This window comes from Bubalus bubalis, chromosome 8, assembly GCF_019923935.1.
Source record: "Bubalus bubalis isolate 160015118507 breed Murrah chromosome 8, NDDB_SH_1, whole genome shotgun sequence".
Taxonomy (NCBI): Eukaryota; Metazoa; Chordata; class Mammalia; order Artiodactyla; family Bovidae; genus Bubalus; species Bubalus bubalis.
Genome location: NC_059164.1, coordinates 94499495 through 94524756, shown reverse-complemented (window position 1 = coordinate 94524756; position 25262 = coordinate 94499495). Strand labels below are relative to the sequence as shown.

The window sequence follows — 25262 nt, the reverse complement described above, 5'->3', positions numbered from 1 at the left end:
GCCTACATTAAGCTGACAGATACTTATTTAGCCCCCAAATTCTGAAAGAGCAAGAGACTGAGAGTTTCAAGAAGATGACCAGAGGGACTAACAGCCCGTATGCTCGGAATTCCATATGGTCATTGTGTGTGTGCTTAGTCGCTCAGTCGTATCCTACACTTTGCGACCCCAAAGAGTCATAGACCCCATAGACCTCTCAGCCTGCCAGGCTCCTCTGTCCATGGGATTCTCCAGGCAGGAATACTGGAGTGCGTTGCCATCCCCTCCTCCAGGGGAATCTTCGCAACCCAGGAATCAAACCCAGGTCTCCCACATTGCAGGCAGATTCTTTAGCATCTGAGCCACCAGGCAAGCCCATGGGCATCACATCGGCTTCTTATCAAAAAAAGGAACACTTGACTTGAAATATCTAGCAGCTTTAGGTCGTGTTCCCATCAAATACCTGTTGGTTAGCATTGGGCATATCTATTCCTTGTCTTAGCCACTTCAACACCAAGAACTCTTCTCTCCTTGTCTAAGAGGTTCTACTCCTGCTGCACAGCATCTTCGTTTCCACCTGACCTGACTGATGGAAAAACTCAAGCAAAGCAGTTTTTGTTTTTTTTTTGTAGTGAATGACCGAGTTGAAACACCTTGGTACTCTCATTGTATTCTTTTCCCATTATAATCCTTAATCTGCCCAAAGTGATTAAGTACCCGAGTGGGTTGCCATTTCCTTTTCCAATCTGCCCAAACTTCCCCAAATCCTTTCCTGACTTCCAGCTTCCACAGGGGAGAACTTGGTAGTGGCCTCCACTAGCATCTCAGATAGAGAATGCCATATAGAAAGGCAACAGTATGTTAATCTTTAAAAAATCATACGTGTTCTGTGTGTTGCAGCATGTTAGAAAAGTATTTGGTTCTTGACATAATGCTATAATCCCAGAAATGAAATTGGGACTACAGAGACAGTGGAAGAGGCCAGAGAAGGTAAGTTAGTTCCAAAGATGATTAGTGGTTATTTGGGCGGGGGTGGGGGGGGGGATACTTTTAAGAGGAAAAGGTTAAGATAAAGGTTAAGATAATAACTCAGTTCAATTAGTTTGGGACTCGGAATTAGTTTTGGACTCTTTTCAGTTACTTTCTATTCCCTTCGGGTAACGCTGAAAGTCCTTAGCATAGGCGTTTCATATCCTGCTTTGATTACCTGTCTAGTCTTCCCTCTCTCCTTTCTCCTTTGCACTCCTTACTCCAGCCACACTAAACTAACACACTGACTGAATTGGCGCCTATAATTCTGTGCTCTCTCTGGTCTCTAGGGCTTAGTCTAAGCCAAGCTTGGAGTACTCTCCCCACTTTCTTCATCTTGCTAAATTCTGTTTGTTTGCCAGATTATTTCATTCTGGAAAATTGGTTGTCATCACCTGTTTTGGGGTTAGGTGCCATTTTTTTTTTTTACATTTCTCTTGTCACCTTCAGCTTCCTTCCTTATTGTAGCAAACATCACAATACATTTTGATTTCCTCTTTATTTCTCATTCTCTCCTAAACTATAACTCCCTTGAAGGTAGGATTCATGCATATTTTGTTCATAGATGTATCCTTAATCCTGTTAGTCTTGTGTATAGTGGGTGTTCAATAAATATTTATTGGAGAATGAATTAATTGTGCTAAAAAGGAATAAGAATGCCAGGGACTTCTCAAACTACAAAAATGTATCCCTGAGGTATGATAGCCTCATAGAATGTAAAGATCCAGGATAGCATGGCTTTCCTGTGCCACAGATTTCACAAATGGTACAATAATTTAAAGCATTCATATGTTAACAAAAATACAGATAGGGATGTTATGATTCTGAACCCAAAATTCATATAAATGTTAAGATGAAATAGAAGACTAAAGAAATTTCAAAATCTACGGAAGTCAGCCATAGTTCAGATCTCCTAAGGGTACGTATTTACCTCCTCTGCCTTTGGGGAATTGCCTTAGTTGATGGGGTTTATTGTAACGATACTGGGAAAGGCCTGGAAACTGTAGGCAGCCATTCTAGTTCCCCACACTCAAAGATTAGTATATATTGGTGACCTCATGGAAAACTGGACAATGGATAATCATTTTTCAGGGATCAACAGCTCTAGTAATCCAGTTATCTTATCATCTCCTAATAGAAATCATCCTTTACTCCCTGATAATGTCTCAACATGTTTCTCATAACAAATACTGCTCAGAGAGAGTAACTGATTATATTTGGCTTATCACCAGTCACTGTCTTTTCCTGCAAAAAAGAAAAAGATTTATTGAGAGGCTGTGATATGCCAGGCCCTGTCCTAGAGGCTAGGGAGGCAGGGATAAACAGATAAGCCAGACAAGGACCCTGCTTTCATGAAGCTTACATCCTGACAGGCCAACATATAATAAATGTAGTAAACAAGTCAACAAGATAATTTTATTCTGCACATTTTCGGTGCTAATAAAAGACTACAGTGGAGTAATATTTAGATCGGATGGGAAACTGTCTCTAAGAAGGTAATGTTTGAGCTAGTACCTGTGCAGTGCAAAAATGCCACCCATGCAAAGGCTGATAAAAAACATTCTGGGAAGAGAGAATAAGTAAGCTCTATGGGCCTGAGGGGAGAGAGGAATTGTTGAAGAAGAAAGTGTGGTGGTAGCATAGTGATGGAGAGGGAGACTAGAATCAGAACACATAAGGCCCTAATAGTCGTGGTAAGGAGTCATGACATGGAAATGTGAAGGGGAAACCTATAGGAGGATTCAAGCCATGTGATCCACTTCACATTTTGTACAAATCACTCTGCAAAACAGAAAATGGAATGGAAAGAGGCAAGAGTTGGAGGGAGGAGACTTGACAAGAGGTTAAGCCAAGGCAAGAAGAGATGGTGGCTTGCACTAACAGAGGAGGTAGAGAGAAGTGGTTGAATTGGCATGTATTTTGGGAGTAAAGCCAGCTAGACTTGCTGATGAGGGAGGGAAGGCAGGAAGAAATGAAAAGAGGATGATTCCTGTGTTTCATGTTTGCACCACTGAATAACTAGTGATGCTTTTAACTGAAAGAGGAAGATTTAGGGTTAGAACAGTTTTGAGGTAGAAGCAATCAAGAATTCTGACTTCAATGTACTATAATGGAAGCCTAATGGATATCCAAGTAGAATTGCCAAGCATCCAATGTGGGGATCTATATTGGTCAGTCTTATATCAGACCACCTCAAATAGGCACTTAACCTTCTTCATATCTTACCAATCAGTGCAAGCTTAGGCACTGATTCCTGGGTTAATCAATTTTTCTCTAAATAGCAGAGTCAGTATAGCTCTGGGTATAGCAGCTCTAGAAAGAAGAAACCATCTGTGGCAGCCTTCTGCAGAAGGGGATCAAGGGATACGGAGTAGTAAGGGAAAGAAACCCAGAGTATACATCAAAAATCTTGTTTGCAATCCCAGTTCAGCTACTTTTCCAGCTATGAGACCTTGGGAAAGTCACAACTTCTCAGCATCTCATTTTCCACTACTGCAAAGTGGCTGTAATAAAATCTGTCTACTTCACAGTGAAGGTTTGAAAATCAAGCAAAAGAAGAGGGCCTAGCTTGTTTGCTATAAGTTCTCATTTTAATTCTCACAAAAACTCTGAGAGAGAAATATTGTTATTCTCTTTTTCACAAATAAGAAAAATAAGACTCAGAAAGGTTAACTAATTGTTTGTTATCTTTAGTTTGCCCTTCTAGATGTGTAGGAGGGAAGAGAGTAAGCTTGGAGTGTGCCTTCCCCTGACCTCTCTAACTGGAAGCACAGTGGGCTGACTGTCCTTTCAACCAAAGGTCACAAGTCCTCCCAAGTGGCCTCTCTACACAGCTCTCTGGTACTGGGTTCCAGTAACCAACCCCTCCCCATGCTCCCTGTGGTTTCCCAGTATGTTCTCAGATCTTTATAAATAGTCCCTTTATTAAACCTCTCCAATTGCCCAATTTGAGAATGCCATCTGTTTCCAGCTGGGACCCTAACTGTTACAGTAACTTATCCAAGGAAATATAGCTAGTCAGTAACAGAGCCAGAATCTCTGTTTCAAAAAGCCCATCTTGTTTGATAGGATCCCCATTCCTTTCAGGTGGGAAGAGACTGAGCAAACTGTAAAGTGTTATTCAAAGATAGTGTTGCTAGTGTTGAAAGTGTCAGTTGCTCACTTGTATCTGACTCTGTAACCCCATGGCCTGTAGCCTGCCAGACTCCTCTGTCCATGGAATTCCCCAGGCAGGAATACTGGAGTGGGTAGCCATTCCCTTCTCCAGAGGATCTTCCCAACCCAGGGATCAAACCCAGGGCTCCAGCATTGCAAGCAAATTCTTTACTGTCTGAGCCACCACGGAAGCCTGTTCAAAGATAAGATATAGTCAAATAATGAAGAGTTTAAAAGCAAAACAAACCCAGCTGACTTTATTTCCAGGCAAAGGAACATAACCAACTGACTGAGGGGGAAAAGGTGTTTTTTAATTTTTAGGAAGGGCTGTCATAATATGTTGTACTAATTAAAGATTCAAACAAATACTCTAAATAGCTTTGTATATATAATTGGTTAAAACAAGCCCCATACTTCATTGGTCAGGGAAAAAAGTCTTCAGATAGGCCCTTTAAGGGTTTTGCTTTAGCTTACCAGGATCATTCAAAGTTCATGGTTTCTTTAACAATTTCCAGCTGGTTAGGAGAGTTGAGGCACAACACAATACTCAGTGTGCTTGCTATGTGGTAGGCAAGCCCTGCTGTAAAAAGAAGAATTTCTCTTCACAATATTATTATGCAATAATAATATGAAGAAACTAATACCCAAGTATGTTCAATGTGACATCTAAGGTCATTTTACAACTGGGCTGTTTGCAGATCTGAATCTATTAGAATCCAAGCACCTAATTCTCAGTCTCTTTTTCCCTAATATAATTAATGGAGGGGCTTCCCTACTAGCTCAGTCAGTAAAGAATCTGCCTGCAATATAGGAGACCCCAGTTTGATTCCTGGTTCAGGAAGATCCACTCAAGAAGCGATAGGCTACCCACTCCAGTATTCTTGGGCTTCCCTGGTGACTCAGCTGGTAAAGAATCTACCTGGAGACCTGGGTTCCATCCCTGGGTTGGGAAGACCCCCTGGAGAAGGGAACGGCTACACATTCCAGTATTCTGACCTGGAGAATTCCATGGACTGTATAGTCCATGGGGTCACAAAGAGTCAGACACGACAGAGTGACTTTCACTTACTCACTAATTAATGGAAACTTTTTAGGTCTACAGCTACATTATTCTTTAAATCCTCTGTAACTAGCACACAGTAGATACCCCCAAAATATTCCTGAATTAAATCTCTTAGTTCCTCCTGAATTTCTTCTCACTCATTGTCTTAGTTTAGGCTGCTATAACAAAAATACCATAGACTGGGTGGCTTCAACAACAAACATTTATTTCTCACAATACTAGAGACTGGGAAGTCCAAGATCAAGACACCAGTAGATTGGTATCTGGAGAGGGCCTTCTTCCTGGTTTGTAGACAGCCAACTTCTTGCTTTCACTCCTGGCCCCCAAGATGTATGTCCTCACAGACAAAATACATGCATTCCATCCCAACAGCCCCCCAAATCTTAACTTATTCCAGCATCAACTCTAAATAAAGTCCAGGAACTCATCTAAATCAAATGTGAGTGAGACATTCTGAGGCAAAATTCCTCTCCGGCTATGAACCTGTAAAACCAAAAGGACTAGAAGAGACATTCCCATTCCAAAAGGGAGAAAGAAGAAAGAAGGGAGGGGTAATGAGTCCTAAGGAAGTCCAAAACCTAGCAAAGCAAACTCCATGATCTCTTAAATCTAGAGACTAATCCCTTGGGCTTGACACTCTACCTTCTGGACTACCTGGAGTAGCCCTGCCCCAGGAGCTCTGCCAAGCCCGAGACACACCCACCCAGGGCTCTATCAAGTGGCAGCCTTGTTCTCAAGATTTTTGTTGGAGGCTGTATGGCCTGTTGAAACCAAGGTGATCCTCCCCACTTCCCAATCCACATACCTTTTAAAAACTGTGATTTCTGAATTGCCTTCAGAGTCATTCTTGTCTTTTGTTGGGTGGGGTGGGAGGTGGTGAGGGAGCAGACACTGTGTAGCTTGTTACAGGATCTTAGTTCCTCTATCAGGGACTGAACCCTGGCCCTTAGCAGTGAAAGTGCCATGTTCTAACCACTGGATCACCAGGGAAATCTTGAGTCTTCCCTTGTCTTAAAGAATAGCTTATGTTCCAACTAAATAGTTCTATGGTCCCACTCCTGTAAAATCCAAGAAGTCCATCAGTCCTGCTTTCTCGTTTTTTTTTTATGATATGAAATGAGAAAGAACATGCTTCTCATTTTTTGTAATATGGACAGGCTGAGAATTTTCCAAGTCTTTAAGTTCTGGTTCCATTTTGCTTAAAAGTTCCATCATCAATTCATTTCTCTCTTCTTATATTTTGCTGTGCAAGTAATCAGGAGGAACCACGCAGCTCCTTCAACACTTTGCTTAGGAATTTCCTCAGCTAGATACCAGATTTCATAACCTGCCAGTTCTTACCTTCCACAAAACACCAGAACCTGAACATAATTCAGCCAAGTATTGGGCACTTTATAACAGGAATCCCCTTGCCTCTGGTTTCCAATAACATGTTCCCCCTTTACTATCTGAGACCAAAATGGCCTTTACTGTTCATATTTCTACCAACATTCTATTCATGGTTATTTATATTCCCTAAGAAGATGGAAGCATTCTCTCCAGCTCTTCTCTTCTCTTTCTGAGCTGTCACCAGAATTGCCTCTATGCAGATAGCTCAAAAATTTTCCAGCCTCTGCCCATTATCCAATTCCAAAGCTGCTTCCATATTTTTAGGTATTTGTTACAGCAGCACCCCCACTTCTTTTTACCACTTTTTCTCTTAGTCAACATAACAAAGGCTGCTATAACAAAATAACATTTACTGGGCATCTTAAACTACAGATGTTTATTTCTTGCACTTGGAGGCTGGAAAGTCCAGGATCAATGTGCTAGTAGATTCAGTGTCTGGTGAGAGCCCTGTTCCTAGCTTGCAGATGGTTGCCTCCTTGCTGTATCCTCACATGGCCAAAGGAGAAGAGCTCTCATCTCTTCATCCTCTTGTAAGGGCACTAATCCCATCGGGGCCTCCACTGATGGTGTCTAAAGTTAGTTACTTCACAGGTCTTGTCTCCACCTAACAGCGCATTGGGATTAGGGCTTCAGCATATGAATTGTGGATGGGGGGTGCCCACAAACATTTAGTCCTTAGCAATAATTTATGACTATATTTTTAAAAAATAAAATGAGTTAGCCTAAGGACCATCTATAGTCAGAAGACTGAAAAGAATTAAAGACATGGCAGCTATCAATCAATTTCTGGTCAGTAAATGAAGAAAATCACCATGGGCATCAGAAGAGTAAATTTGCCTCAGTATAATTCCCATTGAACTTTTCTCGCATACCAGGAACTTACGTGTTATTCAGTCGCTAAGTCATGTCCAACTCTCTGCGACCTCATGACTGCACCACGCAAGGCTTCCCTGTCCTTCAGTATCTCCCAGAGGTTGCTCAAATTCATGTCCATTGAGTCAGTGATGATATCTAACCATCTCATCCTCTGCCACCCACTTCTCCTTTTGCCTTCAATCTTTCCCGGCATCAGGGTCTTTTGCAGTGAGTCAACCCTTCCCATCAGGTGGCCAAAGTATTGGAGCTTCAGATTCAGCATCAGTCTTTCCAGTGAATAGTCAGGGTCGATTTCCTTTAGGATTGACTGGTTTGATCTCCTTTCAGCCCAAGGGACTGTCAAGAGAGTCTTCTCCAGCACCACAATTCAAAAGCATCAATTCTTTAGCACTCAGCCTTTGTTACAGTCCAACTCTCACATTTCGTACATGACTATTGGAAAAACCATAGCTTTGACTATATGGACCTTTGTCAGCAAAGTGATGTCTCTGCTTTTTAATATGCTGTCTAGATTTGTCATAGCTTTCCTTCCAAGGAGCAAGCATCTTTTAATTTCATGGCTGCAGTCACTGTCTGCAGTGATTTTGGAGACCAAGAAAATAAAGTCTGTCACTGGCTACACTTTTTCCCCTTCTGTTTGTCATGAAGTGATGGGACCTATATATTATCTCAATTAATCCTCAGAGCAGCCCTGCAAGTGAACTCAGATTAAAACTCCAATGTGTCCTCGCTATTATACAATTCTCAGGTGGATGCATTCCTAATATGCCCCCAGGATTTAGGATTCAGAAAGCCAAGAGGACAAATCTGGTGTTTTCCTAAGGCTCTGCCTCAGCCTTACTTCTGTTTTCTCATGGTTTGCATATTAATTAATTGCAACTTTGTCATCTCTGTTTAAAATCATTTCTTTGAGCACAACGCTGCCAAAAGGAGTAGATTAATAGCAAATACTAATATTTTCTAAGTAAAGGGCTATCCCTTTTATTTTCTAGAACCAAGGAACGTCAGCCTAGCCCCAGTGCGGCCTTTGCCCAAGTCACAGGTGAACCCTGAGACTAGCTTCAGGTATGAAGCTCAGGTCTTTCTTTCCCCAGGAGGTGGCAGCAGCGGCAGCAGCCTCCACTTGCTGGAGAAGTCAGGCAGAATTCATCCTTTCGCCTGTTGGCATCTAAACTGAGAAATTCCTCCTTCCAGGGACCACTTTATCCCTCCCTTGGTTTGCTGAGCTTGGTTGAAGCCAGGGCACAGCAAGTGCAGGGACTGGCAATGAATCCTCTCATAAGTGCCTAGTTTTTCTGTAAACACCTTGGTCTGAGCTGTGACCTTGAAGCATGTGTGAAGGAGGACCAGAAAGTCTCTAGCCAGGGAAAAGAGCTTCAAAAAGAAACAAATAGTAACTTGAACACTCATATCCACACAGGCGTAAATCCAGAGGACCCCAGCTCACAGTTTGGTGCCACAAAGAACATAGATTCTAATCCCAACCTCCCAGCTACCAGCCAGCTGACCTTGTCATTGACTCTGTCAGAGCTGCAATTTCCTCTTCCACCAAGTACGGAGGAGATGATCTTTACGCACCTGCTAAATCTTAAATTATAAGTTACTACCCTTTTATTTTCTAGATTAAGTAGGATTGGGCCTTTACCCTTTCAGAATTTTAAAAATTCTAGACACAACAAAGCACTACTGATTCCAAGTTAATCCCAGGTGAGCACAAATCCTGGCAAACACTGCCTAGGCAGTGGGCAGGAATCCCAGGAAATGTCTGAACACCATACAGCTATGGATGAACTGTCAGCTGCTGGGGGTTGCTTTGCAAATTACCACATCTAAATGAAGCCGACAAAATAATATTCCAAAAAGCAATTAACACTGATTTCTAGTGTATTTGGAAGCATATGGTCTTTGGGGAAAAGTGAAAGTGACTCAAAAAAATAAAGTATCCCAGCCCTCTGGGTAGAAATGTTTGAGGTTAAGGGGATTCATTAAGTCAGGATCTTTCAGTGCAGCTGTCCATGACCACTGTCAGGGTTAAACGTGGCCTTTGTGAAAGAGGAGATGGAACTAGCTCCTGTCTTTTCTCCCTTGTTTCATCCTGCTTGCTCTCACTTTTATTGCCTGGACTGCTTAAACGTTGATGCATCGATTCAGTAAACACCTACTATGTGCCAGGTGCTGGCACCTAGCTATTAAAGAACTCACAATCAAGTAGACAGATATTAAACAGGTTAATATGCAGTCAGGATTACCATATATAATATAAGAGCATAATGGTAGTCATAGTGGTTAGCAGTAGCATTATCTCTGCAAGGCCACAGGTCAGATATCATATTTCCTTATTAAAGCTACCTCCAGAACATAGTAGAATCATCTAGAAACAATCCCATAGGTCTACTTGCATTCCCTCCTTTGGGTCTTCAAAACAATCTATTCTTCCTATTTCACATGAAAGTCAGCCTATTAGAATCCCTTTCTACACTAGGAAAGTTTAACTCCAGGTCACTATACATGGACATATCTCTATGTTACCTAGCATGAAAGGATAGGACTGATTGGGAATTCCAGCTTCCTCCTCTATCTTTTCTCATTAAGAATATTAGCATAGTTGAAAATTGTGAAAGTGTTAGTTGTTCAGTCATGTCTGACTTTTTGCAACCCCATGGACTGTAGCCTGCCAGACTTCTCTGTCCTTGGAATTCTCTAGGCAAGAATACTGCAGTGGGTCAGTCAGTTCAGTTCAGTCGCTCAGTCGTGTCCAACTCTTTGCGACCCCATGAGTCGCAGCACGCCAGGCCTCCCTGTCCATCACCAACTCCCGGAGTTCACTCAAACTCATGTCCATCGAGTCGGTGATGCCATCCAGTCATCTCATCCTCTGTCGTCCCCTTCTCCTCCTGCCCCCAATCCCTCCCAGCATCAGAGTCTTTTCCAATGAGTCAACTATTCACATGAGGTGGCCAAAGTATTGGCGTTTCAGCCTCAGCATCAGTCCTTCCAATGAATACCCAGGACTGGTCTCCTTTAGGATGGACTGGTTGGATCTCCTTGCAGTCCAAGGGACCCTCAAGAGTCTTCTCCCACACCACAGTTCAAAAGCATCAATTCTTCAGCACTCAGCTTTCTTCACAGTCCAACTCTCGCATCCATACATGACCACTGGAAAAACCATAGCCTTGACTAGACGGACCTATGTTGGCAAAGTAGTATCTCTGCTTTTTAATATGCTATCTAGGTTGGTCATAACTTTCCTTCCAAGGAGTAAGCGTCTTTTAATTTCATGGCTGCAGTCACCATCTGCAGTGATTTTGGAGCCCCCCTCAAAAATAGTCTGACACTGTTTCCACTGTTTCCCCATCTATTTCCCATGAAGTGATGGGACCAGATGCCATGATCTTAGTTTTCTGAATGTTGAGCTTTATGCCAACTTTTTCACTCTCCTCTTTCACTTTCATCAAGAGGCTTTTTAATTCCTCTTCACTTTCTGCCATAAGGCTTTTTAATTCCTCTTCACTTTCTGTCATCTGCATATCTGAGGTTATTGATATTTCTCCCTGCAATCTTGATTCCAGCTTGTGCTTCTTCCAGCCCAGCGTTTCTCATGATGTACTCTGCATAGAAGTTAAATAAGCAGGATGACAATATACAGCCTTGATGTACTCCTTTTCCTATTTGGAACCAGTCTGTTGTTCCATGTCCAGTTCTAACTGTTGCTTCCTGACCTGCATACAAATTTCTCAAGAGGCAGGTCAGTTGGTCTGGTATTCTCATCTCTTTCAAAATCTTCCACAGTTTATTGTGATCCACACAGTCAAAGGCTTTGGCATACTCAATAAAGCAGAAATAGATGTTTTTCTGGAACTCTCTTGCTTTTCCCATGATCCAGTGGATGTTAGCAATTTGATCTCTGGTTCCTCTGCCTTTTCTAAAACCAGCTTGAACATCTGGAAGTTCCTAGTTCACCTATTGCTGAAGCCTGGCTTGGAGAATTTTGAACATTACTTTACTAGCGTGTGAGATGAGTGCAATTGTGTGGTAGTTTGACCATTATTTGGCATTGCCTTTCTTTGAGATTGGAATGAAAACTGATCTTTTCCAGTCCTGTGGCCACTGCTGAGTTTTCCAAATTTGCTGGCATATTGAGTGCAGCACCTTCACAGCATCATCTTTCAGGATTTGAAATAGCTCAACTGGAATTCCATCACCTCCACTAGCTTTGTTCATAGTGATGCTTTCTAAGGCCCACCTGACTTCACATTCCACAATGTCTGGCTCTAGGTGAATGATCACACCATCATGATTATCTTGGTCATGAAGATCTTTTTTGTACAGTTCTTCTGTGTATTCTTGCCACCTCTTCTTAATATCTTCTGCTTCTGTTAGGTCTATACGATTTCTGTCCTTTATCGAGCCCATTTTTGCATGAAATGTTCCCTTGGTATCTCTTAATTTTCTTGAAGAGATCTCTAGTCTTTCACATTCTGTTGTTTTCCTCTATTTCTTTGCATTGATCACTGAGGAAGGCTTTCTTATCTCTCCTTGCTATTCTTTGGAACTCTGCATTCAGATGGTTATATCTTTCCTTTTCTCCTTTGTTTTTCCACTTCTCTTCTTTTCACAGCTATTTGTAAGGCCTCCTCGGACAGCCATTTGCTTTGTTTCATTTCTTTTCCATGGGGATGGTCTTGATCCCTGTCTCCTGTACAATGTCACAAACCTCCGTCCATAGTTCACCAGGTACTCTATCAGATCTAGTCCGTTAAATCTGTTTCTCATTTCCGCTGTATAATCATAAGGGATTTGATTTAGGTCATACCTGAATGGTCTAGTGGTTTTCCCTACTTTCTTCAATTTAAGTCTGAATTTGGCAATAAGGAGTTCATGATCTGAGCCACAGTCAGCTCCCGGTCTTGTTTTTGCTGACTGTATAGAGCTTCTCCATCTTTGGCTGCAAAAAATATAATCAATCTGATTTCGGTGTTGACCATCTGGTGATGTCCATGTGTAGAGTCTTCTCTTGTGTTGTTGGAAGAGGGTGTTTGCTATGACCAGTGCGTTCTCTTGGCAAAACTCTATTAATCTTTGCCCTGCTTCATTCTGTAGTCCAAGGCCAAATTTGCTTGTTACCTCAGGTGTTTCTTGACTTCCTACTTTTGCATTCCAGTCCCCTATAATGAAAAGGACATCTGTTTTGGGTGTTAGTTCTAAAAGGTCTTGTAGGGCTTCATAGAACCGTTCAGCTTCAGCTTCTTCAGTGTTACTGATTGGGGCATAAGCTTAGATCACCGTGATATTGAATGGTTTGCCTTGGAAATGAAAAGAGATCATTCTGTCGTTTTTGAGATTGCATCCAAGTACTGCGTTTCAGACTCTTTTGTTGACTATGACAGCTACTCCATTTCTTCTGAGGGATTCCTGCCCACAATAGTAGATATAACAGTCATCTGAGTTAAATTCACCCATTCCAGTCCATTTTAGTTTGCTGATTCCTAGAATGTCAGTGTTCACTCTTACCATCTCCTGTTTGATCACTTCCAATTTGCCTTGATTCATGGACCTAACATTCCAAGTTCCTATGCAATATTGCTCCTTACAGCATCAGACCTTGCTTCTATCACCAGTCACATCCACAACTGGGTATTGTTCTTGCTTTGGCTTCATCCCTTCATTCTTTCTGGAGTTATTTCTCCTCTGATCTCCTGTAGCATATTGGGCACCTACCAACCTGGGGAGTTCCTCTTTCAGTATCCTATCATTTTGCCTTTTCATACTGTTCATTGGGTTCTCAAGGCAAGAATACTGAAGTGGTTTGTCATTCCCTTCTCCAGTGGACAACATTCTATCAGACCTCTCCACCATGACCTGTCTTGGGTGGCCCCACACGGCATGGCTTAGTTTCATTGAGTTAGACAAGGCTGTGGTCCATGTGATCAGATTGGCTAGTTTTCTGTGATAATGGTTTCAGTGTATCTGCCCTCTGATGCCCTCTTGCAACACCTGCTGTCTTACTTGGGTTTCTCTTATGTTAGACACAGGGTATCTCTTCATGGCTGCTCCAGCAAAGTGCAGCCGCTGCTCCTTTCCTTGGACGAGGTCACCCCTCCTGACCTTGAATGTGGAGTAGCTCCTCTTGGCCCTCCAGCGCCAGTGCAGCCGCCACTCCTTGGACATGGGGTAGCTCCTCTCGGCCACTGCCCCTGACCTCAGACGTGGGGTAGCTTGTCTCGGCCGCTGCCCCTGACCTTGGACGAGGGATAGCTCCTCTCAGCTGCCGCTCCTGACCTCGGATGTGCGATAGACCCTCTCGGCCACTCCTGCGCCGTCAGAGCCTGGCACTCTCAGTCACCACCCGTGGGATAGCTCCTCTCAGCTGTGCTTCTGTGTGGTCCGCCGTGGCCGGCGCGCTTCTGCGCAGTAGCCATTCTCTTCTCATAGGACATCTTCCTGACCCAGGGATCGAAACCAGGTCTCTCGCATTGCAGGCGGATTCTTTACCATCTGAGTCACCAGCTGGAGTGGGTAGCCTATCCCTTCTCCAGAGGATCTTCCCATCCCAAGGATTGAACCCAGGTCTCCTGCATTACAGGCAAATTCTTCACTGTCTAAGCTACCAGGGAAGCATAGGTGATCGGGTTATATAAGTTCCAGTGTTACTGAAAAAATGAGAACTGGATAGAGGGAACTGGGGAATGACAAAAATAGGAGAGCATGGCAATAGCAATTCTAGGAGGCTCCACAAAGAGAATAGAACTCGAATAGGTCAAAAAGTAAGGGAACATAGGAATGCCCAGTGGGACAGGGGACTGAACTGAGCTATAGAGTACAACAAACAAGCAGAAAAGAAGCCAACTATTTCTCCTGGTTCCCCATCTTAGATCCATCTAAGCACATCAACAGAAGCTTGTCTTCAAAGAGACACCAGATGTTGGAATCAGGTCAAATTATTTCTCAAATGTAGATTTTTATACAGACTTTCTTACCATGTTGATAATTTTGATTTGTTTTCTTCCTGTATATTTCCAAATAAGTTCAAAATTATCTTCTCCCCCCACTTCTAGGATCAGTGTTTAGCAATGCCACTTACTAAACATATAGTACAAAGTTTGAGCACCTCTGGCCTTTGACCTAATTTTATCCATTTTAATGTTGCTCTCTAATAGCAGCTCTCATGCTGCTAAGTCGCTTCAGTCGTGTCCGACTCTGTGCAACCCCAGAGACGGCAGCCCACCAGGCTCCCCGTCCCTGGAATTCTCCAGGCAAGAACACTGGAGTGGGTTGCCATTTCCTTCTCCAATGCATGACAGTGAAAAGTAAAAGTAAAGTCACTCAGTCGTGTCCAACTCTTCGCGACCCCATGGACTGCAGCCCACCAGGCTCCTCCGTCCATGGGATTTTCCAGGCAAGAGTACTGGAGTGGGCTGCCATCGCCTTCTCCGATAGCTCCCCACAATAACCGGCCTTACAGTGGGATTCTCTGATGAGCACATTTCTTTGTGCAGTCAAGGTCGAAAACTTTTTCCCGTTAAGCCTCAGGAGAGTGGCAGGCCAGAAGCTGCTTAAAACTAACAGCTGAGCTCTCCTCCTCCCTTTGGGGTTTCTCCTGAGAAGGCAGCCTCCAGCAACCAGACACTGCAATGGCACCTAGCTTGGATATCCATTTTATAAGGTTTCCATGTCAACTTTCCCACCTTATCCACCATGTCTACAATTAAAGTGATTTTAGTGCTTAGAATTGTGAGCAGTCGTTGATCAGTATTTCAGAGAATTGGTAACAGGTGATGGTGGTGGAAATGCCATGTTCTACAGATCCCACATTCATCTTAAAAACAAACTTAGATGCTTTTTTTTTTAATCCCTCAGATTACTCAGTCTGTTGTCTCCTCTTTCTTTATTCATGTTTCTCTTCCACTTCCTCTCTCTTCCTACCTACCTATCTCCTTCACCTGTTCTCCCGCCCTATTACTGTCTTTTTTATTCCTCTTACCCCTCATTTATCTATATGACCCTCTGCATCTTCCTGTCCTTCTGCATCTGACTCCATTTCTTTTACTCTATATTGTCTCCTGGTTATCGGCAACACACACCTCCCTCATCTGTTTCACCATATTTCTCACTTGTGGCTCCTTCGTTGACTGTGCTATAGAACAAAACCATTGTCAGATATTTATAATTATTAAATAAGAAATGTGTTCATTTTAAAAGCAGATAAATTCTGAAAATACTAAATTTTTCTCTCCAAGGAGAAAAAAAATACTTGCTCATAGTTTAGCACTCCTTAAATACTAACTATAATCATTATTTTTCTTAGAACTTCCTGTGTTGCCCTTCTCTTACTTTTTTTTTTTATGTAGTTTGGTGACCCTCAATATAAAAATGGTTCTCTGATCTTCAGTCATCCTGACAACAGCAGCTGACATCAATGTAGAAAGAGAAGCAAGCTAAAAACAGTAGTTGAGTGTATGCATCCTGAATTACATATTCAGTTGCAAAATCATCATCATCGTTATTATTGTAATTGCAGAGGGGAGGCATTTAAATAATTGTTCAAAGTGTCTTCTTGAGGAAATAACTAAATCAAGACCAGCTGTCACAAACCAACCTACAATAATAATCCCGTATGGGCATCTTCAGCATTCATGGCAACTCTTCAATAACAAATTTAAGCATTCATCTAACGTCCTTAAACAACATAGAAAATAACAAACCAACCTTGATCAGATCCAGTGTCTTACTTACAGTGACCTGTGTTTCTAAGCAGTGTCCCAGAACAACCTTCAAATCACAGACCAAGAAATTAAAATTTCACCATCAATTCAATGGGAAACCAGGCTGTGTGGTCCAGGATCCACCTGCTATGTTGTGGCCATAAATCTAGGTACCCAAGTAGAGTGGAAACCAGGTAGGTACATCAGCAGAGAAATATCCACAAAGGCAAACATGTTTTACTGACTTGAAATTTGTAAACAAATGGGAACTGTGAGAAAAGAGGGACTGTCTTTAATTTACTTGTGAAATCACCCAAAAGTATTTGAGATTTTTTTCTTCCCAAGATACTGCTGTGAAATGACTAATAGGAATTAAGTGAGCCTGTACCAGGAACTAAATGTGCCACTTCACTGGGAACAGAAAATGTTCCCCTGATAGAGGCTATCCTCTCAGATTATTACCTGGGGTGTCTTAAAGAGACTCAGCCAGACGCGAATGTGGTGCTTTTATAAAAAAGCAAGAATCATCTGAACACCTTTGCAAATTTTCCCCATATCTCAGTACTTTTGAGTCATGTTTATATCTTAGTTTCAACATTTCTGAAAAAAACTCAGGAGAGAAGGAGAAAGAAAATCTCCTGTCGCATTTTTTTCCCCTTGCTGGCTACTGTGGCTTTCCAACAGGAATCTTGCTAAAAGGCATGGCCTGTGCAGTTTTAGAAAGCTGAATGGCTCTAGGCTGCTTAAGAAAGTTGCTAACTGCACTGATCCAGCCTAGCTGGATTCGAAAAATCATACAGCCAGTTGAAGTGGCTTGATACTACTGACATGTTTGCATCCTCATACATATTTATCTATCCACAGCCTCATCTTGCTTCAGTAATTTAAATATTTTCTTCAGAAGTATCAGAAGGGGCACTGATTGACATTTTAAAAGCTGTTTCAAGGCACGATCTGTGTATATTTTTTAAGTGTAAAAGTAAAAAGCCTTTGACTGTGTGGATCACAATAAACTGTGGAAAATTCTGAAAGACATGGGAATACCAGACCACCTGACCTGCCTCTTGAGAAACCTGTATGCAGGTCAGGAAACAACAGTTAGAACTGGACATGGAACAACAGACTGGTTCCAAATAGGAAAAGGAGTACGTCAAAGCTGTATATTGTCACCCTGCTTATTTAACTTCTGTGCAGAGTACATCATGAGAAACGCTGGGCTGGAAGAAGCACAAGCTGGAATCAAGATTGCAGGGAGAAATATCAATAACCTCAGATATGCAGATGACACCACCCTTATGGCAGAAAGTGAAGAGGAATTAAAAAGCCTCTTGATGAAAGTGAAAGAGGAGAGTGAAAAAGTTGGCATAAAGCTCAACATTCAGAAAACTAAGATCATGGCATCTGGTCCCATCACTTCATGGGAAATAGATGGGGAAACAGTGGAAACAGTGTCAGACTATTTTTGAGGGGGGCTCCAAAATCACTGCAGATGGTGACTGCAGCCATGAAATTAAAAGACTCTTATTCCTTGGAAGGAAAGTTATGACCAACCTAGATAGCATATTGAAAAGCAGAGACATTACTTTGCCAACATAGGTCCGTCTAGTCAAGGCTATGGTTTTTCCAAGTGGTCATGTATGGATGCGAGAGTTGGACTGTGAAGAAGGCTGAGCGCCGAAGAATTGATGCTTTTAAACTGTGTTGTTGGAGAAGACTCTTGAGAGTCCCTTGGACTACAAGGAGATCCAACCAGTCCATTCTAAAGGAGATCAGTCCTGGGTGTTCTTTGGAAGAAATGATGCTAAAACTGAAACTCCAGTACTTTGGCCACCTCATGCGAAGAGTTGACTCATTGGAAAAGACCCTGATGCTGGGAGGGATTGGGGGCAGGAGGAAAAGGGGATGACAGAGGATGAGATGGCTGGATGGCATCACCGATTCGATGGACGTGAGTCTGAGTGAACTCCGGGAGTTGGTGATGGACAGGGAGGCCTGGTGTGCTGCAATTCATGGGGTCACAAAGAGTCGGACATGACTGAGCGACTGAACTGAACTGAAAACACCACTAATGAAAATAAAGTCAACTTCAAAAAGCCTTAAAATGGAAAGAAAAATCTTTCCACTTTTATCTAGAGTTTTTGTTGCTGTTGTTCAGTCACTAAGTCATGTCCAACTCTTTGTGACCCCATGGACTACAGCATGCCAGGCTTCCCTGTCCTCCACTGTCTCCCAGAGTTTGCTAAAATGCATGTCCATTGCTATCTAACCATCTCATCCTCTGCTGCCCCCTTCTCCTTTTGCCTTTAATCTTTCCCAGCATCAGGGTCTTTTCCAATGAGTTGGGTCTTCACATCAAGTGGTCAAAGTATTGAAGGTTCAACATCAGTCCTTTCAATGAATATTCAGAGTTGACTTCCTTTAGTATTGATTGGTTTGATTTCCTTGCTGTCCAAGGGACTCTCAAGAGTCGCTTATCCCAAGGTAAGTGCTGTCAACTATTTCATGTATATTTTTTCCACATAAACATATTATATATGTGTTTTTCCCACAAAGCAGATCATAAAATATACAAATATATAGTATCCTATTGTGAGATAATAGAAAATATATACATTGACCTGTGCTCCAGTTCCAGCACAGAGCTACTAAACCCTAAGTGATAAGAATACTGGGAGCATCTTTTGTTCTGATATTTGGTCTTCGACCCTGCTTCCTGACATAGAGTTCCTAAATAGCTTTGAATTTCCTGGGGGTTTGTAGTTTCTTTTAGTGAGGTGAGCTATTGGATGGCTCCTGGATCAGGCCTGGTCCCCAGAAAGACCAAGCCAGGATTAGAAGCTTGGTATTTTCAGCCCCATCACCCATTCTCCAGAGAGGCAGGGAAAAAAGAATAGAAATGGAATTAATTGATCATGCCTCTGTGATGAAGCCTCTATAAAAATCTCAATAGTATGGGGTTTGGAGTGCTTCCAGACAGGTGAACACACCCACCTAGTGGGAGGATGAACCACTCCTGCCCTCAGACCCTCCCAGACCTTCTCCCATGTGTCTTGTCATCTAGCTGTTCATCTGGATCCTTTACATTACACTTTGTTATGTAATAAACTGATAAACATAACTGTTTCTCTTAATTCTTTGAGCTGTTCTAGCAAATAATGCAATCCAAGAGGTAGGAGATCTTGGGAACCTCCAGTTTGTAGCCAAATCAGACAGAAATCATGGATAATCTGGGAACCTGGTTAATCTGAAGTGGGGGGCAACCTCATAGAACTGAGCCTTTAACCTGTGCGATAGTGTCCAGGTAAATAGTGTCAGTGAAAGCCAAAGTCACCCAGTTGTGTCTGACTCTGTGACCACATGGACTATACAGCCCATGGAATTCTCCAGGCCAGAATACTGGAGTGGGTAGCCTTTCCCTTCTCCAGGGGATCTTCCCAACCCAGGGATCAAACCCAGGTCTCCCGCATTGCAGGCAGATTCTTTACCAACTGAGCCACAAGGGAAGCCCTTGCGTCAAGATTGTATTAAATTGTAGGACACCCAGCTCATGTCATAGAGAATTGCTTGATGTGGGGAAATTTCCCACGTATCTGATGTCAGAAGTGTTGTAAATGTGATTGATAGTGAAGGAGACGGAGGAGAAAGAGTGAGTTTTTCCTAATTACCTATACCCTGTTTTATTCATTTAATAATGTATCAGAAATATTTCCATGTCAGCACATACAGATCTTAAGATCTTTTAATCATTGGATGTGCCATAATTTATTTAACCACTGCCCCATTGATGAACATTTAAATAATTTCTGGTTGTTACTATAAACAGTGTTTCTACATTTTTATACATGTGTCATTGGAAATTTATATTGCTCTATCTTAGGATAAATTCCTGTAACTGAAGTTGCTAGGTTAAAGTATATATAGATTTAAAAATTGGGTTAGATGTTGCCAAATTGTAACCTCCAAACAATTGTTCCATTTCCACCAACAGTAAAAGTTCACTTATACCCTTGTCTAAATGAAGTTTTATCAAACTTCCAAGTTTTTGTCAATCTGGTAGATAAAGATGGTATCACATTGTTATGATTTCCATTTTTCTAAGCACTAATGAAATTGTATTTTTTTCCAAGTAGTTTTGCCATTCTTATTTTCTTTATGAAATACCTGTTCATATTATTTGCCCTTTTTCCTGTTCATTTTTTCCTTGTTAAACTGTAAGATCTCTTTATACAGTAACAAAATAAACCCTTTGTGTTGTGTTACAACTAATTATTTCCTTCTGTGCCATTTGTCTTTTGGCTCAATTTATAGTATTTTCTTGTTGCTCGTGTCATATTTGTTTTTACCATTAAAAAGTTTCAGGTATTTTACACTAAAGCATTTATTAGCACTTTCCTTTTTGGTTTCTGAGTTTTGTCTATGTTTTCAATATTAGCTGTCTTACAAGATGGGTCTCTTTACAGTTACCTAAGCGTTAGTGTACCAAGGCATGATTTGCATTTTACTACATCGTAAGTATAGGTTAAAAAAACTGGATTGGGAGGACTTTCCTAGTGGTCCAGTGGTTAAAACTTCACCTTCCAATGCAGGGGACATGGGTTCAATTCCTGTGGGGGAACTAAGGTCTCACAGACTGTGAAAGTGAACATGTTAGTCGCTCAGTTGTGTCTGACTCTTTAGGACCCCGTGGACTGTAGCACCAGGAGCCCCAGGCTCCTCTGTCCATGGAATTCTCCAGGCAAGGATACTTCTCCAGGGGATCTTCCCAACCCAGGGATCAAACCTGGATTTCCCACATTGCAGGCAGATTGTTTACTGTCTGAGCCAAAAATTTTTTTAAATAATAATAAATAAATAAAATGAAAAATAATTAGATTTTACTTTGGAAAGAGAAAATTCACAATATCTTTAACAAAAGGGAGAGCCGAGAGACCCCATTCTCTTAGTGTCCCTGGCTGACCTGCTGGCCTCACAGAATGGTTTTCCAGAGAAGGGAATTCTGCCCCTCTTTTGGTCTCCTTCTGGTATACAGCAAATTTGAGAGTAGCCTTATCAGTGAAAGGAATATCCAGACTGTTTTGGCATCAGGCAACCTGGAGACTTCCCTGGTGGCTCAGACAGTAAAGCGACTGTCTACAATGTGGGAGACCTGGGTTCAATCCCTGGGTCGGGAAGTTCCCTGGAGAAGGAAAAGGCAACCCACTCCAGTACTCTTGCCTAGAAAATCCCGTGGATGGAGGAGCCTGGTGTCCATGGGGTCACAAAGAGTTAGACACGACTGAGCAACTTCACTTTTACTTTAACCTGGATTTTGGTGCAAGCTGTTTACCAGAGTTGTCTGGGAAACACACACAAGCTGCCCAGCCATTGACTTTTGGTCCTGTGGGGTGTTACGCAAGAGAAAGAAAGCCAGTAGTCACATGAGAAGCTGGGCTTGTGTATAGTTCCTTAGGCTGCGAGAAGCCCCCTCCCACAGCTCCAACCCCGCTCCAAACTGGTATGAGCTAACTCTTTATCCAGGCAACACAGAATGATTTAGAACACAAGATTTATTTAGAACACAACACAAGATTTATTTAGAACAAGCCTGCTCTTTGTATCATATTAAGTCAGTAAAGAGTCACTCAGTGGAGGTGAGACTAACACTTTTTACCCCCAACATTTCATTTTGAATATTTTCAAACCATGTAACTCAAAAGAATGATATGATGAATGACCCTATACTCTTCACCGAGATTCACCAATTGTTAACACTTTGTCACCTTTCCTTTATCTCTTTCTATAAACATACACTTTTATCCACTGATGCATTTGAAAGTAAGCTGAATACTTTATGAGGTTTCACTCAAAATAATTCAGCATACATCTCCTAAGAATAAAGGCATTCTCCTACATAAGTGCCGGATAAGGCAATGGCACCCCACTCCAGTACTTTTGCCTGGAAAATCCCGTGGATGGAGGAGCCTGGTAGGCTGCAGTCCATGGGGTCACTAGAGTCGGACACGACTGAGCGACTTCACTTTCACTTTTCACGTTCATGCATTGGAGAAGGAAATGGCGACCCACTCCAGTGTTCTTGCCTGGAGAATCCCAGGGACGGGGGAGCCTGGTGGGCTGCCGTCTCTGGGGTCGCACAGAGTCGGACACGACTGAAGCAACTTAGCAGCAGCAGCAACATAACTGCAATACTATTTTTAGACCTAGGAAAATTAATGATTCAATATCTTTAATTCCACATTCAAATTCTTCTAATCTTCAAAATATCTTTTATAACCATCTTTTCTTTTTTATCCAAGAACTTAATAAAGTCCATACATTGCATTTGATTCTGTCTCTCGAGTCCAGTGCTCTGAGGTAGGCATTTAGCAATGCCTGGCGATACCTTTGATTGTCATGACTCGGAGTGCTACTGGCATCAAGTGGATGGAGGCCAGGGATGCTGCTGAACATCCTGAAATACACAGGACAGCCCCCCACAACAAAAGAGTTTGGCCCAAAATATCAATTAGGTAACAAGGTAACGAAGCCAGCCTAGACTCAAGTGGTCAATAAATCAACTACCTCTTGATTGGAGTTGCTGCAAAGTCACATTACAAGACATGTGCCTATTGCACTCAGTCTATCAAAATGATATTGTTTACCTCTTATTGCATAATATCAGGAGGTATACATGTCAGATTGTCCCACTATTAGTGAAGTTAAGTTTGTCACCTGATTAAGTGGTAACTGACAGTTCTCCTTTGGAAAGCTTTCTCTCTCAACTAAAGAAGGTGATACTTTGGTGTACTTTGTCTGTCCTGCTTGCCGTTGTATTAATTTCCTAGGGCTGCTGTAACAAAGAACCCACAGATTGGCTGGCTTAAAACAACAGGAATTTATTGTCTCATAGTCTGGAGACAAGAAGTATGAAAACAATGTGTTGGTAGGCTCCCTCTGAAACTCTAGAGGAGAATCCTTTCTTGACTCTTCCAGCTTCTTTTAGCCCTAGACATTCCTTGGCTTGTAGCTGCAGCACTTCAATTCAGCCTCCATCATCCTGTGGCATTCTCCATGTGTCCCCATATCTTCTTACAAGGACACCAGTCATTGGATTAGGATCCCACCCTTCTACAGTATGACCTCATCTTAACTAATTACATCGCAACAAAACTATTTCCAAATAAGATCACATTCTGAGGGCTGGGGGTAAGATTTCAACATACCTTTTTTGGGAAACGTAATTCAGCCCATGACACCCATCTACCCTTTACCCAAAGGTTTTATCATCCACTGATAGTCCTTGATTGAATAAGTTATTATATTGAGAATTGTACAACAGTGTTCTTCTTCTTGTTGCTGTTAAGTCGCTTCAGTCGTGTCTGACTCTGTGTGACCCCATAGATGGCTGCCCACCAGGCTTCCCCGTCCCTGGGATTCTCCAGGCAAGAACACTGGAGTGGGTTGCCATTTCCTTCTCCAATGCATGAAAGTGAAAAGTGAAAGTGAAGTCGCTCAGTCGTGTCCGACTGTAGCAACCCCATGGACTGCAGCCTACCAGGCTCCTCCGCTGTGGGATTTTCCAGGCAAGAGTACTGGAGTGGGTTGCCATTGCCTTCTCTTAACCCTCATCAATTATTCAACATTTATGAGCTGGCATTCTTCTGTAAAGATTTGTTTTTTCCCATTTCTCCCCTATCTCTTCTTTCCTCTCCCTCCCAACTTTTCAAATCACTTTGAATATGTGAGTTTTTCTTTTGATACAACTGATTGAATTGTGGTGATCGAACTGTCTCAAATTTCATTAATTAGAGTCCATAAAGTCAACTATAGGGAAACTGGTGGCTCAGTGGTAAAGAAGCTACCTGCCGATGCAGGAGTGCAGGAAAAACAGGTTTGATCCCTGGGTTGGGAAGATCCCCTGGAGGAGGAAATGGCAACCCACTCCAGTATTCTTGCCTGGAGAATCCCATGGACAGAGGAGCCTGGTGGGCTACAGTCCACGGGGTAGCAAAGAGTCAGACATGACTGAGTGACTGAGCAAAGTCAACTTAGCAAATAAAAGTACAGTAAGTATTTAAATTTGCATTAAATTGAAAATTCTTCTTAAAATGTTACTTCTCCACTAATCTATCCCATAAGACCCACTTCGCTTGTCCAGGTAAGTTGGGGCTCACATATTTAGCCCTGGAGAGGCTCTGATAAATCTCCTCGTCATTGCCAAAGTATAACCATTAAAAAAAAAAAACCATCATTTATTGAGTGTTTTACTATACATATATTATTTTCATTGTCATAATAACTGTGCCTTAGTAATGTTACTGTGCTGTGCTGTCCTGTGCTTAGTTGCTCAGTCATGTCCGACTCTTTGTGACACCATGGACTGCAGCCTGCCGGGCTCCTCTGTCCATGGGGATTCTCCAGGCAAAAATACTGGAGTGGGTTGCCATGCCCTCCTCCAGGGGATCTTCCCAATCCAGGGATCGATCCCAGTCTCTTATGTCTCCCACACTGCAGGTAGATTCTTTACCATCTGCATAAAGAATCCGGAGTGGGAATTCCAAGAATACTGGAGTGGGTAGCCTATCCCTTCTCCAGGGGATCTTCCTGACCCAGGAATCAACCAGGTCTCCTGCATCGCAGGTGGATTCTTTACCAGCTGAGCTACCAGGGAAGCCCAGTAATATTACTACATATGAATGTGAAATCTGAGGCTCAAAGTGAGACACTAGAAGGAGCATGGATTTTGCAAGCCAGTACTTTGTATATGGGCTCTATCACCTATCAGGTATGTGATTTGGGGCCTCTGTGGCCTTGTTTTGTTTATCTATACTATGGGGATGATAATATTTTCCTCATAGGTTTGACCCAGCAGCTTATCTAACCTAGACCAAGTGTTTACTAGTTCTCTTCTTTTCATATCCTGATGACAGGCCATGACTTCTAGGTCATGTTAGATAAATGACTGTGCCAGCGTCCACTAGCAGTTAATCAGGAGTTGATCAATTTTATTAATTCAGAATATGCTCATTTCTAATTAAGGTAGCTTTACCTAAGTTTCAGCTAAAATTTACCTTTATTGTATTTAAGGGGAA

The 25262-nt window shown here is 42.2% G+C and overlaps 1 protein-coding gene and 1 long non-coding RNA gene across 2 annotated transcripts in view; one reads left to right on the top strand and one right to left on the bottom strand.

Annotated features, from left to right (window-relative positions):
* MKLN1 (muskelin 1) overlaps window positions 1-25262 on the bottom strand; it is a 382035-nt gene that overhangs the window by 206953 nt on the left and 149820 nt on the right. The window lies entirely within an intron of this gene.
* Window positions 1-25262, top strand: part of LOC123334871 — a 43956-nt gene that overhangs the window by 545 nt on the left and 18149 nt on the right. The window contains exon 2 of the long non-coding RNA XR_006553068.2: window positions 880-969. This is a non-coding gene — a long non-coding RNA (uncharacterized LOC123334871). The remainder of the gene's footprint in view (window positions 1-879; window positions 970-25262) is intronic.